Source organism: Pollachius pollachius, assembly GCF_949987615.1.
Source record: "Pollachius pollachius genome assembly, chromosome: 1".
NCBI lineage: Eukaryota > Metazoa > Chordata > Actinopteri > Gadiformes > Gadidae > Pollachius > Pollachius pollachius.
Genome location: NC_136934.1, coordinates 26,676,568 through 26,690,118, shown reverse-complemented (window position 1 = coordinate 26,690,118; position 13,551 = coordinate 26,676,568). Strand labels below are relative to the sequence as shown.

At 41.4% G+C, this 13,551-nt stretch overlaps 1 protein-coding gene across 1 annotated transcript in view; it reads left to right on the top strand.

Moving 5' to 3' along the window:
- The first annotated feature begins 5,983 nt into the window (after positions 1 to 5,983).
- coro1ca (coronin, actin binding protein, 1Ca) overlaps positions 5,984 to 13,551 on the top strand; it is a 65,435-nt gene continuing 57,867 nt past the window's right edge. Inside the window, exon 1 of the mRNA XM_079751557.1 lies at positions 5,984 to 6,117. The gene's annotated coding sequence lies outside the window, so the exon portion shown is untranslated. The remainder of the gene's footprint in view (positions 6,118 to 13,551) is intronic.

Below are 13,551 nucleotides of genomic sequence, written 5' to 3'. Positions count from 1 at the left end.
TTTAGTTCTCTGGCGATAACATAGAGGCTCCCACGCGCTCTCAGTGCTGCCGTCGCTCCAGCGCAACACACACACACACACACACACACACACACACACACACACACGCAGCACCGCGCGACTAATTCCGCCGCTAATAACAACTGGTGGCGCGGAATCTGGAGAGTCAAGGTCGACACTCGCCTCTGATAGATTGAAGTCTTTGGAGACTTACGCTTCACACACACACGCACTCTCACACGAACAGGTAGACAGACAGACACACACACACACACACACACACACACACACACACACACACACACACACACCACTCCATCACTCTCAACGCCAATAGGTGATCCGGTAAAAAAAATAGTAACGCACAGTGACTTTGATGAGTAACTTTAATCTGATTAGTGGTTTGGAAATAGTAACGCGTTAGATTACTCGTTACTGAAAAAAGTGGTCCGAGGCACGCGTTACTAGCATCACTGCTTGTGGCTGAGGCAAATCAATTCATCCTTTCATTTACATTTATCTTGAATTTTCTAAATAAATAAAAAGTTGTACATTGCATTGCCTTATCATTAACTATATCAACGATGAATCCACAACGATAGATGTATCGTTTTATTTTGACTAGGAATATGGGGTAATTTATAAAAAGGTAGAAAACGTGTTCATTATAACAGATGCTTCACATCATATTCCTCTCCACCCCGTAAAGCACCTGAGAAGCTCAATAGAGATTTCCCCACAGGTCCAATGCAACATTGGACACTCCTGGGTCCAATGAACTACGCGTGTGTCGGTAAATCGTTTTAAATAGTGAAATAGTAAATAGTCAACAAAACAAATGGCGGCAGTGAAAAACAATCTGTACTCCGTTGCCATGGGAGGCTATATAACCTTGCTCCACCAGTTACATTATGTTTTGCTGGCATCAAGGAGACACTGACATCACACGCTCCTGCAGCTCCCAGCATGAGGGTGTGTGCTGGATGTGTGTTGTGGAAGGGGTGGACCCAAGTGGGAGCAGTCTGGGGTTGATCACGGGACAGAGGAGGTCTAGGAGATGAAATGAGCTTGATGAAAACTAACATAAATATATATATTTTCTTTTGTGCATGAGTAGCATTCATGGGACCGCCAATGCTGTGTAAAATGTCAAAAACAGCAGCATAGAACGGATGAAAGTACTTCTGGTTATTAATGAGACTTTTCTTTCAGCAGGTCGCCATGGGTCAGATGCCACACTACAGCATTTATCATCAGTTGCCGACATGGCCGTCAACTGTTTAAAGAAACTCCATATTTCACCTCATGCCAGGGCCTTTCCCCATGTCTCAGCACAGCAGTGTTTGAATCATATACTAGCAGGTTTTGGCCAGTGCCCTGCTCCTATTCTCAAGCCAACATGGCTACTTAGTGCTTGGCTTCTTGAACTTTAGCCTTGTTTTACTTTCTGAGCATATTTCTTGTTTTGAGTGTTGCTTAATAAGAAAAACAGAAAACTACCAGCTAATTTTTCAATTCAGATTAAATGTTGTGGATGTTGAATGTTTCTTCAATTGACAAGCCCAGAGAATCTAAGCCTTATTAGATAACCTCTAAGGACATCTTTACTCTATTCATAATTTTGAACTTATCGTGTGTGCATAGATCAAGACAGTCATAAAAGCATTGTGTGAAGAGCAACCGCATAGAGAAATAAAAAAACAGAGTGTGAAAACATTTGTTTTCAAGCTTCTTTTCAAAAAATGTCTGTAATTGTATACATGTTGTTGGGTGGAAGAAAATACTAATCCATTGTCCTTGCTAGACAGGGTAACACCAGGGCTGCTCAGTTATTTCCCATTCAAGGTACAGCCTACGTCTTCATTGTGGCTTTTACGTTGATTGTGTTAGTCGTCAATTGCACTGTGACATCACATGGTTGAGCCATAAGGCTCCCATTGCTCCTGCATTTGGAGGGACGGACTGAGACTGAGAATCGCCAAATCACTAACAAAGCACACTCTGTCACCCTTCGGAGAGAGAGAGAGAGAGATATCGATTCGTCCGACTGGTTCTGAACTCTGCAGACCTGATGACCACTTTAAGACAGTTGAAATCCAAAATCCCGTCCCGTACAGCTGGCCTCCATACCTATCTGTCCTTTGTACCAAAAGGACCTGCAACACCTCAGACGGGGAGAAGTAAGTACGTTCCTCTACTGGATGGACACCGTTATTTTTAATCCTTCTCATAAGGGCTTAGTGAGTTGTTTTTGGTGAGTTCACTGTCTGTGGGGAACTCCTCGGAGTTTGGATGTGTGAGGCAGCAGAGCACATGGTGATCAAGTGATGAGTGGTAGGCCCTTGGGGGGCAGTTGGGGGTGGTGTAGGAGAATTGCCTGGTTGGGGAAGGTTTGGTCGTCCGCTGGACTCCATGCAGGGCGTGGAGGTTACTGTGGCTGCTCACCCTACAGTGTCCACATTGGCGGGCAGGCCGGCAGTGCATTAGTGTAAGGTCGATCAGGGTGGTGGTGGTGGGTGATGGTGGTGGAGGTGGTGGTAATCAACCATTGGTATGTCAAGTATCAGGAGTACACATGATCGGATGATCAAGGCGGAGATCAAATTAAACTCTTCGAATTCACGTGATTTTCCACACGTCACACAGCCGTGTTGTTGCGTTGCTGCTGAGCGTTAAGACTGTCAGATGATAAGGCCACAGCAGACACACACAAAGCCATTTTGTAAACGCACACTTTCATATATATTCCCGAAAATAAAAGACACATACTGTAAACACGCATGATTGTATACAATCCATACTTTGGTTCAGTCCTCATGAAGATTTATTTATTCGACTCTTGATTTGGTAGAAGTGGATGAATATGCACCTGAAATCTCTTGGCATGAGTTAAGATTGTGCTCTGGGGATCCGTTATGTTAGTTCTCAGTGAGATACATTGTGCAGACTTTACTAAGCAGACGATTAAGGACAAACTCAATTATGTTACAGCATTTGCTTTTCAAAATTTGGTTTGTTTCTGATAATTGTATTCTTCATTGATAAAGATGTTTCATTGGTGAAAATAAAATATTATGTATTAATAAATATATTCACAGTATATGACTTAAAATAAAATAGCAGTAAGCAAACTTTTTGAAAAATTGTGTATTTTATAGAAGCAATTTTTTTTAAGCAAAGATTGCGCAAAACAGCCTCAAGGGTCACAAGTAAGATTACAGCTTAATCTTGTGACTCTCATTTGTTACCTAAGGTTGATTTACAAGAGAGTACTGGAGGAGCATGAGTATACCACTGAGTCAACACTACAATAAGTGAGCATTTTCTTTTGTTTAGCATTGACTTCAGCATGAACTCGGAGACAGTTTAAGATTACATATATATATGTATGTATATATATATATATATATATATATATATATATATATATATATATATATATATATATATATATATATGTGTGTGTGTGTGTGTGTGTATATTAATCCTGGATATCAACATGGTTCATAATTGAAAGGGTTCTAGGCTAGAATACAGCAAGGGTGAGTTTATTCAGAGAGCGAGAGAGCCCACTCCATTGAGAAAGTGGAGACAATTAAAGAATAAACAGATTAGAAGGAGTAAACAACACTGTTGTCTATGATGCCAAAGACATGGAGTAAACTAGGATGTAAACCAGGGATCATTAGAATAACAGCATGTCTCTCCCAACAGGACAACATGGGACAAGTCCAAGACAAACTGGAAGGGGGTGAAGGATTAGAAGAAGCATTGCCTGGAGCTGAAGGCCTCCCTACAGAGGCTGGCGGTGTGGTGGGAGGAGGAGGAGGAGGAGGCACGAGGGAGAAGGAGGTCGGCAGCACAAGACAATATTCAGGTAGAGCAAGCCTCCGGGGTTCGGACCAAAGCTCAGAGGAGGAGCCACCTGCACCTTCTATTGAGCAAAATGTACACTCCAGGAAACATTGGGTGAGCCCTTTCAGTGCATGCAAAGGGAGAGAGGGAGGAGACAACCAAGAAAGGGGAGGAGGAGAGGAGGGCGAAGTAAAGAAAGAGGGAGGCAGCACTTTTCCCTCTGTAACCCAGGAGTCGGACTGGAGCCAGAAGCCAAGGAGTAGAGCGAGGAGTGAGGAGCAGAGGCCCAGAAAGAACCATCAGTTCAATCAGTTCAATCAAACCAAGAGCGGAGGAATGAACGAGGAGGAGCCTAACACCGAATCACAGAGAAAGAAGATGGAAACATCGTTATTACATGACGTGAACTGTGATGGAGAAACTGTGGAAGATCATTGTGTAGATGGAAGCTCTGAGTCCAAGATCAGAAAAGGTGGGTTTTGCAAAGGAACTGAGAATGTGGGTCATAAAGCAGGGAAGAAGAGATTGTTGCTGTTGGACCCCCAAGGTCAGAATGAGACCCCAAGAGGAGATGAGCAGCATGAAGAACATGGTATCAAAGACATTGAGCAGGATTTCGCTCCCATTGATCATGAAGAGGGCGAGACATACCCAGCCAGAGCGTCGTATTCAGGGGCCAGTACGGCTCTGCTGCGCAGTGAGCCCAGCTCCATCCTCGAGAAGCTGCTGAGTCGGAGCAGAAAGGAAGCAGCTCCGGGACTCTCCGATATCAAAGAGGTTGACTTAGTAGAAGAGAACAGCGTAGAGACTCTCAACCAGACCAATGTTTCGGAAGCCATCAAATTGAACAATGCGGAACACAACGTCAAAATAAGAGATCTTGTAGTCCAAGGGGAAGTCGAGATGAGATCAAGCCTGGATGTCCAATGGGATAGGACCTCCCCAGAGGACATTGAGCCAGGGGCTCCTGAGGGAAGCAGACCACAGGTAGTGGCTGGTGATCTAGTATTAAAATCTCCACCTTTCTCTGAGTTGATCTCTAAGTCTTCAGAGGAACAGCATGGTGGGCACATGGTTGGCACCCATAAGACACATAATACTCATACCACTGGGCTTGACATCGAAACAGGCCAGTGTCCCTCCGATAACCCCACTTCTGATGCTATTAACGCGCTTATGTCAGATAAAGGTGGGGTTAGGATGAGGCTGAAGATTGAGAATCAACAGACACCACAGGATGAAACTAAACATGCTGCAATGTCTGCCAGAGACGGTGATGATAGTGCTGTTGAGAGTGATCGATCTCAGGCTACTCCCAAATCTAGGCCTGTTTCTGAACTCATAAAGGAAACAAATCAACTGCATGAGAAATTACATCATGATCGGCCCAAGTCGGCTGAAACCAAGCCAGACGTGGCCTTGGAACAAGCCTACTCTGTAAAGGTTGCCCAGATGAAGGCAGCGTTCGACATCGCTCAGAAATCCCCTGATAGAGGACTGGAGAGGAAGCCATCTGTTCGGAAAGGTAAGAAAGACCATTATAAGACAAGTTGTAGTAAGATATGATACTGTTTAGTTGTGAGGATAAAAGAGCAGGGGATGATGGGAAAATTTTAAAAAAATTAACTTGAATTAACTTCAACAGAAGCTTTGCCCTTCCTTTACAATCTACTGCCATCTGGTGGTGTTCTACATACATTTATGTATATGTAAATTACTTATAGAGAGGAAATGATCCTTACATTTCCACTTTGTATAGTGGGAAACATAATTAGTCACATCTTCATCAATGGATTCACGACATAAATAATAAAACCTCATCAATAAATGTGTTCATATATAACGTTGAACATTGAGTTCCCAGGTCATCAAAAGACAGGGTGCTTATAGTATGAACGCCACTCAAATCCATTGTCACCCCTTTATGTCATCGTAAATACAGTGCATCCCCCTGTGCGCGTTACATTGTACCTTGGCGATGTGTGACGCAATGGGCCAGACTGGCAGCCCGGGGGCAGGAAGTTCCTTCCCTTATCTGAGTGCGCTGATTGGTGGCCACGGCTGCTGCTCACTCTGCTGTTCCTGCCTCGCCCTATCAGAGGCGGACTCTGGGAGGGCGTTGAACCAAGCGGTGACAGTGCTGGGAGAAGAACACAAGCGAGTTGTCAACCGCGGTTTCAACAAGTGTTGGATCAATTGGTTAAACGTTGGACTGTGTTTTATTAATTGGCTGTCCGGAGTATTTTTTGTATATCTTAGAAGGTAAGGGTTGATCGCTCATTTGAATAAAATGCCTAGGTTTTGAATCAGGGCTTCTATGTTAGCCGGGTTGGCCGGAGGAGCCAGATGCTAAATCAATCGGGAAGGTCCAGAGAATCTCAATTGTTTTCCTAAGCATTGGCCTACGGTAGTTAAACGGCAATAGGCAAAGATGTGTCTATTTTCGAATTGGATTCAAACATTGAATCCAATATGTTTATTAAGATTTTCCCGTTGTGAACGCTGTGAACTCGATGTTTATTTGGTTGGTAACGTTATATCCTGTACCGCAGTAGAAGGCTGTATTGTGTGGTGCGGGGTGGGGTTAGGTGCTCGGTGGATCACTGGCAATGGAGAGTCGAAGATAAAGGCGATGAGGGCCATGTCGTAAATGCATGGCCAAGTCATTAATGCAGGGCCATGTAATTTGGAAATAACATGTGAATGTGGCAATGTATGAATGCTACCGATCAAAGTCAGACAACTTATGATGAACTTACTGTTTTGTTGGCAGACGTTTACATGCAAACCCATGGATTTGAAAACCGGCTGGCCGATTAAATCATAGTGAAGTCAAATCTCACGTAAGACGGATTTGATTATGTACGTTTCTGTTATCAGACACCACGGTTTACATAGTCAACTGAGGTGCTAGGCCGGTCTATCGTCGTGACCAGGAGGTGCTGCTCAAACTGAGGAGTCCTGTCCTATAAAGTGTTCAATCATAACCCTTAAAACATGCTCCATATAAAGGCGATGAAGGATGAGCCAGGCAGAGATAACAGTTAACCATTATATATGGTCTATTAACTGTTCCCATTTAGATTACCACCGACAAGTCGGCCTACTTGTACAGTCTAACGATGTCCAGAGTCTTTTGTATTTAGTTATTTCCTGGTCATGGATGCCATTCCTTTTCACATTTCCTTCCCAACTTCACCATGTTTGATCTCCAGGGATTTCATAGAACATGAACCAGGCTATGATGGCACATTTGCCAAACTGATGTATTTTCATATATTGGTAGCTAGCCTACACAATGAGTTAATCTTAGTTTTTGAAATGTATGTGTAACTATTATTTGGAGACAGTTTCTTTTAATGATCAGAGGGTGAAAAGATGAAGTGATTAAAAGTGCTGTTGTGACCAATATATTGACCAGTATGATATAACCTCCTTCTGTGGCTATGTGTTTGTATAACAATAGGACAGTTTGACTCTCAATTGTCATGACTAGTGGCAAACATTCAGTGTTGATTTGAATAACTAGGTCAGTCTGTACTTTTGTAAAGTCAGATTCTGTGCTCTTGTAGACCTGCTACCTGCGTTATATGGGATGCATAGCAGGTTCCATACTCAAGTCTCTCATATCAACTAGTCAATATCCATGATTATTGTCTATTCTCTGAGTTATTTGTTGTATTAGGAAACTGATTGGAGTAGTTTGGTTTATCAGGCTGGGTTGAAACCGGAAGCGTCTCATGAAACCGAAGGAAACAGAGACATGAAGCAGGGAACTGCAAAAAGAAAATGAATATTTTTTCTGCTGTTCCTGGTTGCATACCTCCATTTAAATATCTTGCATTCCTGCGGACGTGTCTCTGCATGATGGCTGTTAATCGTCATGTTTGAATTAGCATATATATATATATATTAATACCCGGGGTGCTGTAACTGGACCTTCATGGCTTTGGTTTGACTGGCTTTACACCTCATTGCTATTAATACCAAACATTTGCATAATAGTTGACTAAAGTCTAAACTTACTTTTTAATTGGCTCGGTTCCTCTGGAACTTTTAGCATGGTTAGTGAGTTTGTAAAGGAAATGCAGTGCTTTGCCATGTGGTGCAACACACTGGCTGAAATGTAGCAGACCGTACTGTGCCCAAATATTGCCCAATGTTTACTGGGATTTGTTAATGTGTTACACAAAGAGAAAGACCCACCAAATAGTCACAACTATGTCAAATGCAATATCGTACTCTGAACAACAGAGAAATTGTGTTTTGATATGAATAATTACTTTTAATTAGACTAGATTGAGGGTTAGGGTTAACCCTAAAATACAGAATTTTGTAATCAAATAAATTAATTAACTTCGTCCTCGTCTTCAATCTGAGTCAATCATTGATTAATCAATTAGGGTTGTGAATACCTCAATTTTTTCATGGTTGAATAATCGGTGGGTGGTATGAACGAATAATCGATTATTCGATGTGGGCCGACATTCACAAAGGCAGCCATGGATCATCGGCAAGAAATCACAGTCTCTTAAACGCAAAAAAAAGTAGTTCCAGTCAAATTGTCTGTCCAGCCATCAAAACGAGAGCTGGTAAATTGTGAAAAATGCATTAAACTGTAATCCGAATACGCGGTTATATGCTATACCCTATAGTATCTGTGGTATATCGGCGGTCCCAGCCTTTATACCACAGATACTATAGGGTCCATAGAATATAAACGGGTTTTCTGATTACAGTTTAATGTAACATTAAACTGAAAACATCGCTAATTAACACCGCAACTGCAAATTAACCAAACTCAGATAACCATGGCAACCGGTCAAACAAATTTTCTTTTTGCGATCATTCTGCGCGCGCATCCGCCATGTTGATAAACAAATAATCCCCCTATAAATGAATGGTGTTAATTTATTTTCTATGGCAAGTGACCATGGTATAAGCAGGATAATGCCCCTGGACACCTGTCCAACATTAGTTTCGTCCGTTAATTCTTGTTTATTTGAATGGGGAAAAAATGGTAACAGTCCAAATGTTAAATATCGACTATGACCCTCGGGAACAAATAATCAAATATTCTGACCCATCCCTATAATCAATGTCATTCATTCACACCATCCCTACTGTTACTTATATTTCACAATACCATTAATGGACCATGGGCTTGTTTAAGGTAATTGTTCTTATTTCTTCCATACTTATTAGGGGTCTGAGCAGCGAAGCTGCTTGGTCCCCTATTGTTCCTGTAACGTTTTTTTTTTTTCCCTCAAATTCGGTAAAAGACATACTGCAGCCTATACCGTAAGTGGAAAACTCTCGAAATGTTCAGGTATGGTTACGAATAACCCCCACTACCCATAAACCCAAATTTGTGATACTGCACTCAAAGGTGGCGCTATTGTAGAAAATCATGTATTAGGCTTATTTCTCCTCACAAGATTGACCTGGACTCCAAATTCTTTCATAATATGAATCTCTTGAATCAGATGCATCTATAAAACCCTGGTCTTATGCCCTAAAAATGTTTACTTTTCCCACAATTTCATATTAAAGCCAAACATTAGGGGTGTAACGGTACACAAAAGTCAGAGTTCGGTACATACCTCGGTTTTTAAGGTACGGTACGGTACGGTACGGTTCATAGTTAAGGGGAACATTTTTAAAAACTGCTTGTTTGTCAACAACGGAGAATGTCCGTAGATCAGCAGCAATGAAAACACCAATAAACTTGATGTGCATTTCTGGCAAAAATACTATTCGATATTCGCTGAGAAGTATTCGAATAATATTCGAAAATCGCTCAATCAAGAACCCCCCACGCACGCATGCACGCACCTCGGATACACGCACACACAATGACTTTGATGATTTGTATGAAATCAATCTGTTTATTTCAACAACTGAGCCATCAGCATCCAACATCGAAACTATTTTAATGTGGGCTTAGGCAGATAGACCTACATGCACCGAAAATGGATCGCTGTTTCTTTATTTAATTTATTTATTTTACTGAACACAGCCTGCATGACGGTGAACTAGACACGTCAAAAATACTTCACACGGTGTGTCTTTTTACAATTTATTTGTTACCAGCAGTCGTAGTGTTGATCAGCAGAGAAATAGTCCACCAAAGACGTGGACGCTTAGCATCCGAGGACGCTATTCACCACTGGAAGTTGTGAAGCCCCATACAAGTCAACGGAGCGTTCAACAGCATTGAGAAGAGCCGTGTAATAAATAGCGATAGTCACATTCATTATTCGTGATCTACGTGACTCCAACTATTCGACTATTCGACAGTCGTTGCCCGCTATGTACGCCACATTTACGTACCGTGGTACACCTCTGTAACCGCTCCGAAGTGCCTGTACCGTGACGGTTCGGTACAAATACGTGTACCGTTACACCCCTACCAAACATGGTAAAGATTCACAGGCTGCAAAAATAATCAAAAATTCACCAAAATCGCCGCATGAAATATTTAGACCAAGCCTCACAAAAATCATCAAACAGAATTTGTTTTATTTATTTCCATTTGAGAAATATTGGCCAATAAAGTTGGAGCAGTTAGCCTATTTTTCTTATATGAACATTTTGTTATTGTATAAAAAAACATACGACTATTATTAGGTGGATACCAATACCCTCGACTACCCATAAACCCAAATTGTGGTACTGCACCCAAAGGTGGCGTGGTTTAAAAAAAATATGAACTAGCCTTATTTCTCACCAGATTGACCTGGACTCAAAATTCTTTCATCATATTAATCGCTAAAATCAGATGCATCTTTTTCACCCTGGTCTTCTGCTCTAAATATGTTTACTTTTCCCACTATTTCATAGAAAAGCCAAACGTCCACAGTCTCAACCCATTTGCCTATATGACCATTTTGTTATTGTATAACTACCATACGGCTATCATTAGGTGGATACCATTAACAGTGCAAATTTTCAGATCTATACTCTTTTAAGAAAGCCCTTAATTCTCTGGTGAAATGTGTGCTTGGAGTTTTCTTGATGTTGTGTGCTTATCAATAGACATTTTCAAAATGTGAATAAGGCTTCATGCAGTTCAGGAATGTCAGTGGCTCAATGGGATAATGCCTTGTACTGGTGATCCTTAGGTTGAGTATTCGAATCCAGATTAGAGCATTATGAACAAGCTGAACATGACATTCTGTCATTGCCACTCATTTAAGAAACACAACATTGAACAGCACCTGAAATTCATCAGGCAATCAACATTCCGGCTCATTAGTTTCCAAGAATCTGACTGCCAAGACACAGTATGGCATTAAGGGGAACTTTTTCGTTAACCATTCTTCCTTCATAATGAACTCTATCATATTAGTATTTCTTTCGTTAGTGTTCTTGACAACATATGTTTAATTTCCCCAGAATCTCATAGATTTTTCAGGTATTAGCTTTTAAGAAAGCCCTTAATTCATTTGAGAAATGTTTGCTTGGAGTTTTCTGGATGTTGTGTGCTATCAATAGACATTTTCACCATGTGAATGAGGCTACATTTCAGGTTTGTCAGTGGCTCAATGGGATAATGCCTTGTACTGGTGATCCTTAGTTTGAGAGTTCGAATCCCGATTAGATAATTATGAACAAACTGAACATGACATTCGGCCATTGCTCTGCAGCCCAGTCACCTGAAAGCCGAGGCACAGTATGGCATTAAGGAACATCAACATCTTTCCTTCATAATTATGTCATATTTATATATCTTCCATTAGTGTGTTCTTGACTTTTCATTTTGCTCGGACCCCGTTAATCACCGCTTGCGGTTTTATTTGGGGGTCAAGCAGCGAAGCTGCGAGACAACCTATTGTTTTCGTACGTTTTCTTATTATTTTACCTCCATGGGAGTCTATGGCAGCCCATAGAACACCTTGGTCAAAAGTTGTGAAATTTGGCACAGTGATTCAGGACAGTTACATGATCCCATGAAGTAAATTTGGCGTCGCTAGCCCATGAGCTCTAGCGCCACCAACAGGTCAAAGTTGGACATGTATTCATGTGTATAACTTTTGACCCATTCATCCAATATTCACAAACAAGGTATCATTGGAATCCTTGGGCCAAGCCGAGTTCAGCGCACCATACTTCGTCGTTTTGCGCCATGAAGGATTTTCCGCCATCTTGGTTTATGCTAAAAACCTTCAAAATGCATCTCCTATCACAAATTGTGTCCAATCATCTCGAAACTTGGCACACATGATCTTCAGGCCATGTTTGAAAAAAAAATTGACAGATTTTTCAAATTCAAAACCGTTTGGCCGCTACAGCCAATCACATTCATCCGCGAAGCCGCCAAACAGGAAGTAAGACGATTTCTCAGCAGCCCTTTCACATATCATAACCAAACTTGGTTCATAGACCCATGACATCATCATGGGGACACTCAATGAATTTGGTGACCGTTGACCTCTAGAGGGCGCTATAATTAATGAAGAGGTGTTTTAACTCCTCTCTCTTCACATGAGTATATTTCAAACTTATTTTCAATGTCTGGTGATACTGTCTGACCGCCCCATATAGCTAATAAAATATTTCCCATGACAACATCAGAAGTCGGCCGCCATGTTGAAAGTTGCCAACATCAATATTACATATCAACAGGACACAAATTATGTCCAATCATCATGAAACTTGTCATATATGATCTTCAGACCAAGCTGAAGAAAAGTGTCAAACAGGTTTATCAAATTCAAAACCGTTTGGCCGTGACAGCCAATGAAACTTGACGGCAAAGCCGCCAAACAGGAAGTAAGCCTGTTCTCAGCATCTCTTTAACATATCATAACCAAACTTGGTACATAGACTCATGACATCATGATGGGGACATCAAAACAATTTGGTGACCTTTGACCTCAGGGGGAAGTCAAACAGGAAGTGAGCTCATTTCTCTGCAAGGCCTTCATGTATCCAAACTAAACTTGGCTCATAGTATTATGACCCTATCCTGATGATGCCCAAATAATTGGCCATCATCAACGCCTAGGGGGGCGTTGTTAGCAGCAAGTCTATTCCGGCCCTTAGAAAGCAACTTCAATGTATTTTCATTGTGATAACCATTTGCCAATATCATCATGTAGCCACCTAACCGATTACGTCTGTCCAGCAAAATTAGTTTGAGCCCCATTCTGCTTGACCCCCACATTGCTGCTCGCAGCTATATTTATTGTTATTATTACAACTTATTATTATCGACATGTGTACAACTGTGTTTGCAGTAAGTTACACAATATATGGCGGCATATGGATGATTGGCAATAGACAAAACTTCAGCTCCTTCATAGACTTCCTGATGTTACATCCAGCTTAAAGGTTTCTTTGACAGAAATCTATTTGGGAAAAGGAAACATAGTCCTTTCTTTAAAAATGCTCAACATTACTCTCATATGATAGGACGCTGTTCCTCCAATCTGCGAGCATTGCCCAAACTTTTAAGCATGCATCAATAAAGGAGACACAGACAAAAATATTATCTGCTTTTTATAGCCCTGATCAGGGCTCCAGGCTAACTTTTTTCACTAGGAGCACTGTGGCCCCTAACTGAAAATGTTAGGGGCACAACCAGAAATGTTAGGGGCACACACCATAAATCAACATGCAAATGTGATTTCCTAATTTTTTTCAATGCATTACTAATAAATATTTTGATAACAGATGCAGAAATTACAATGT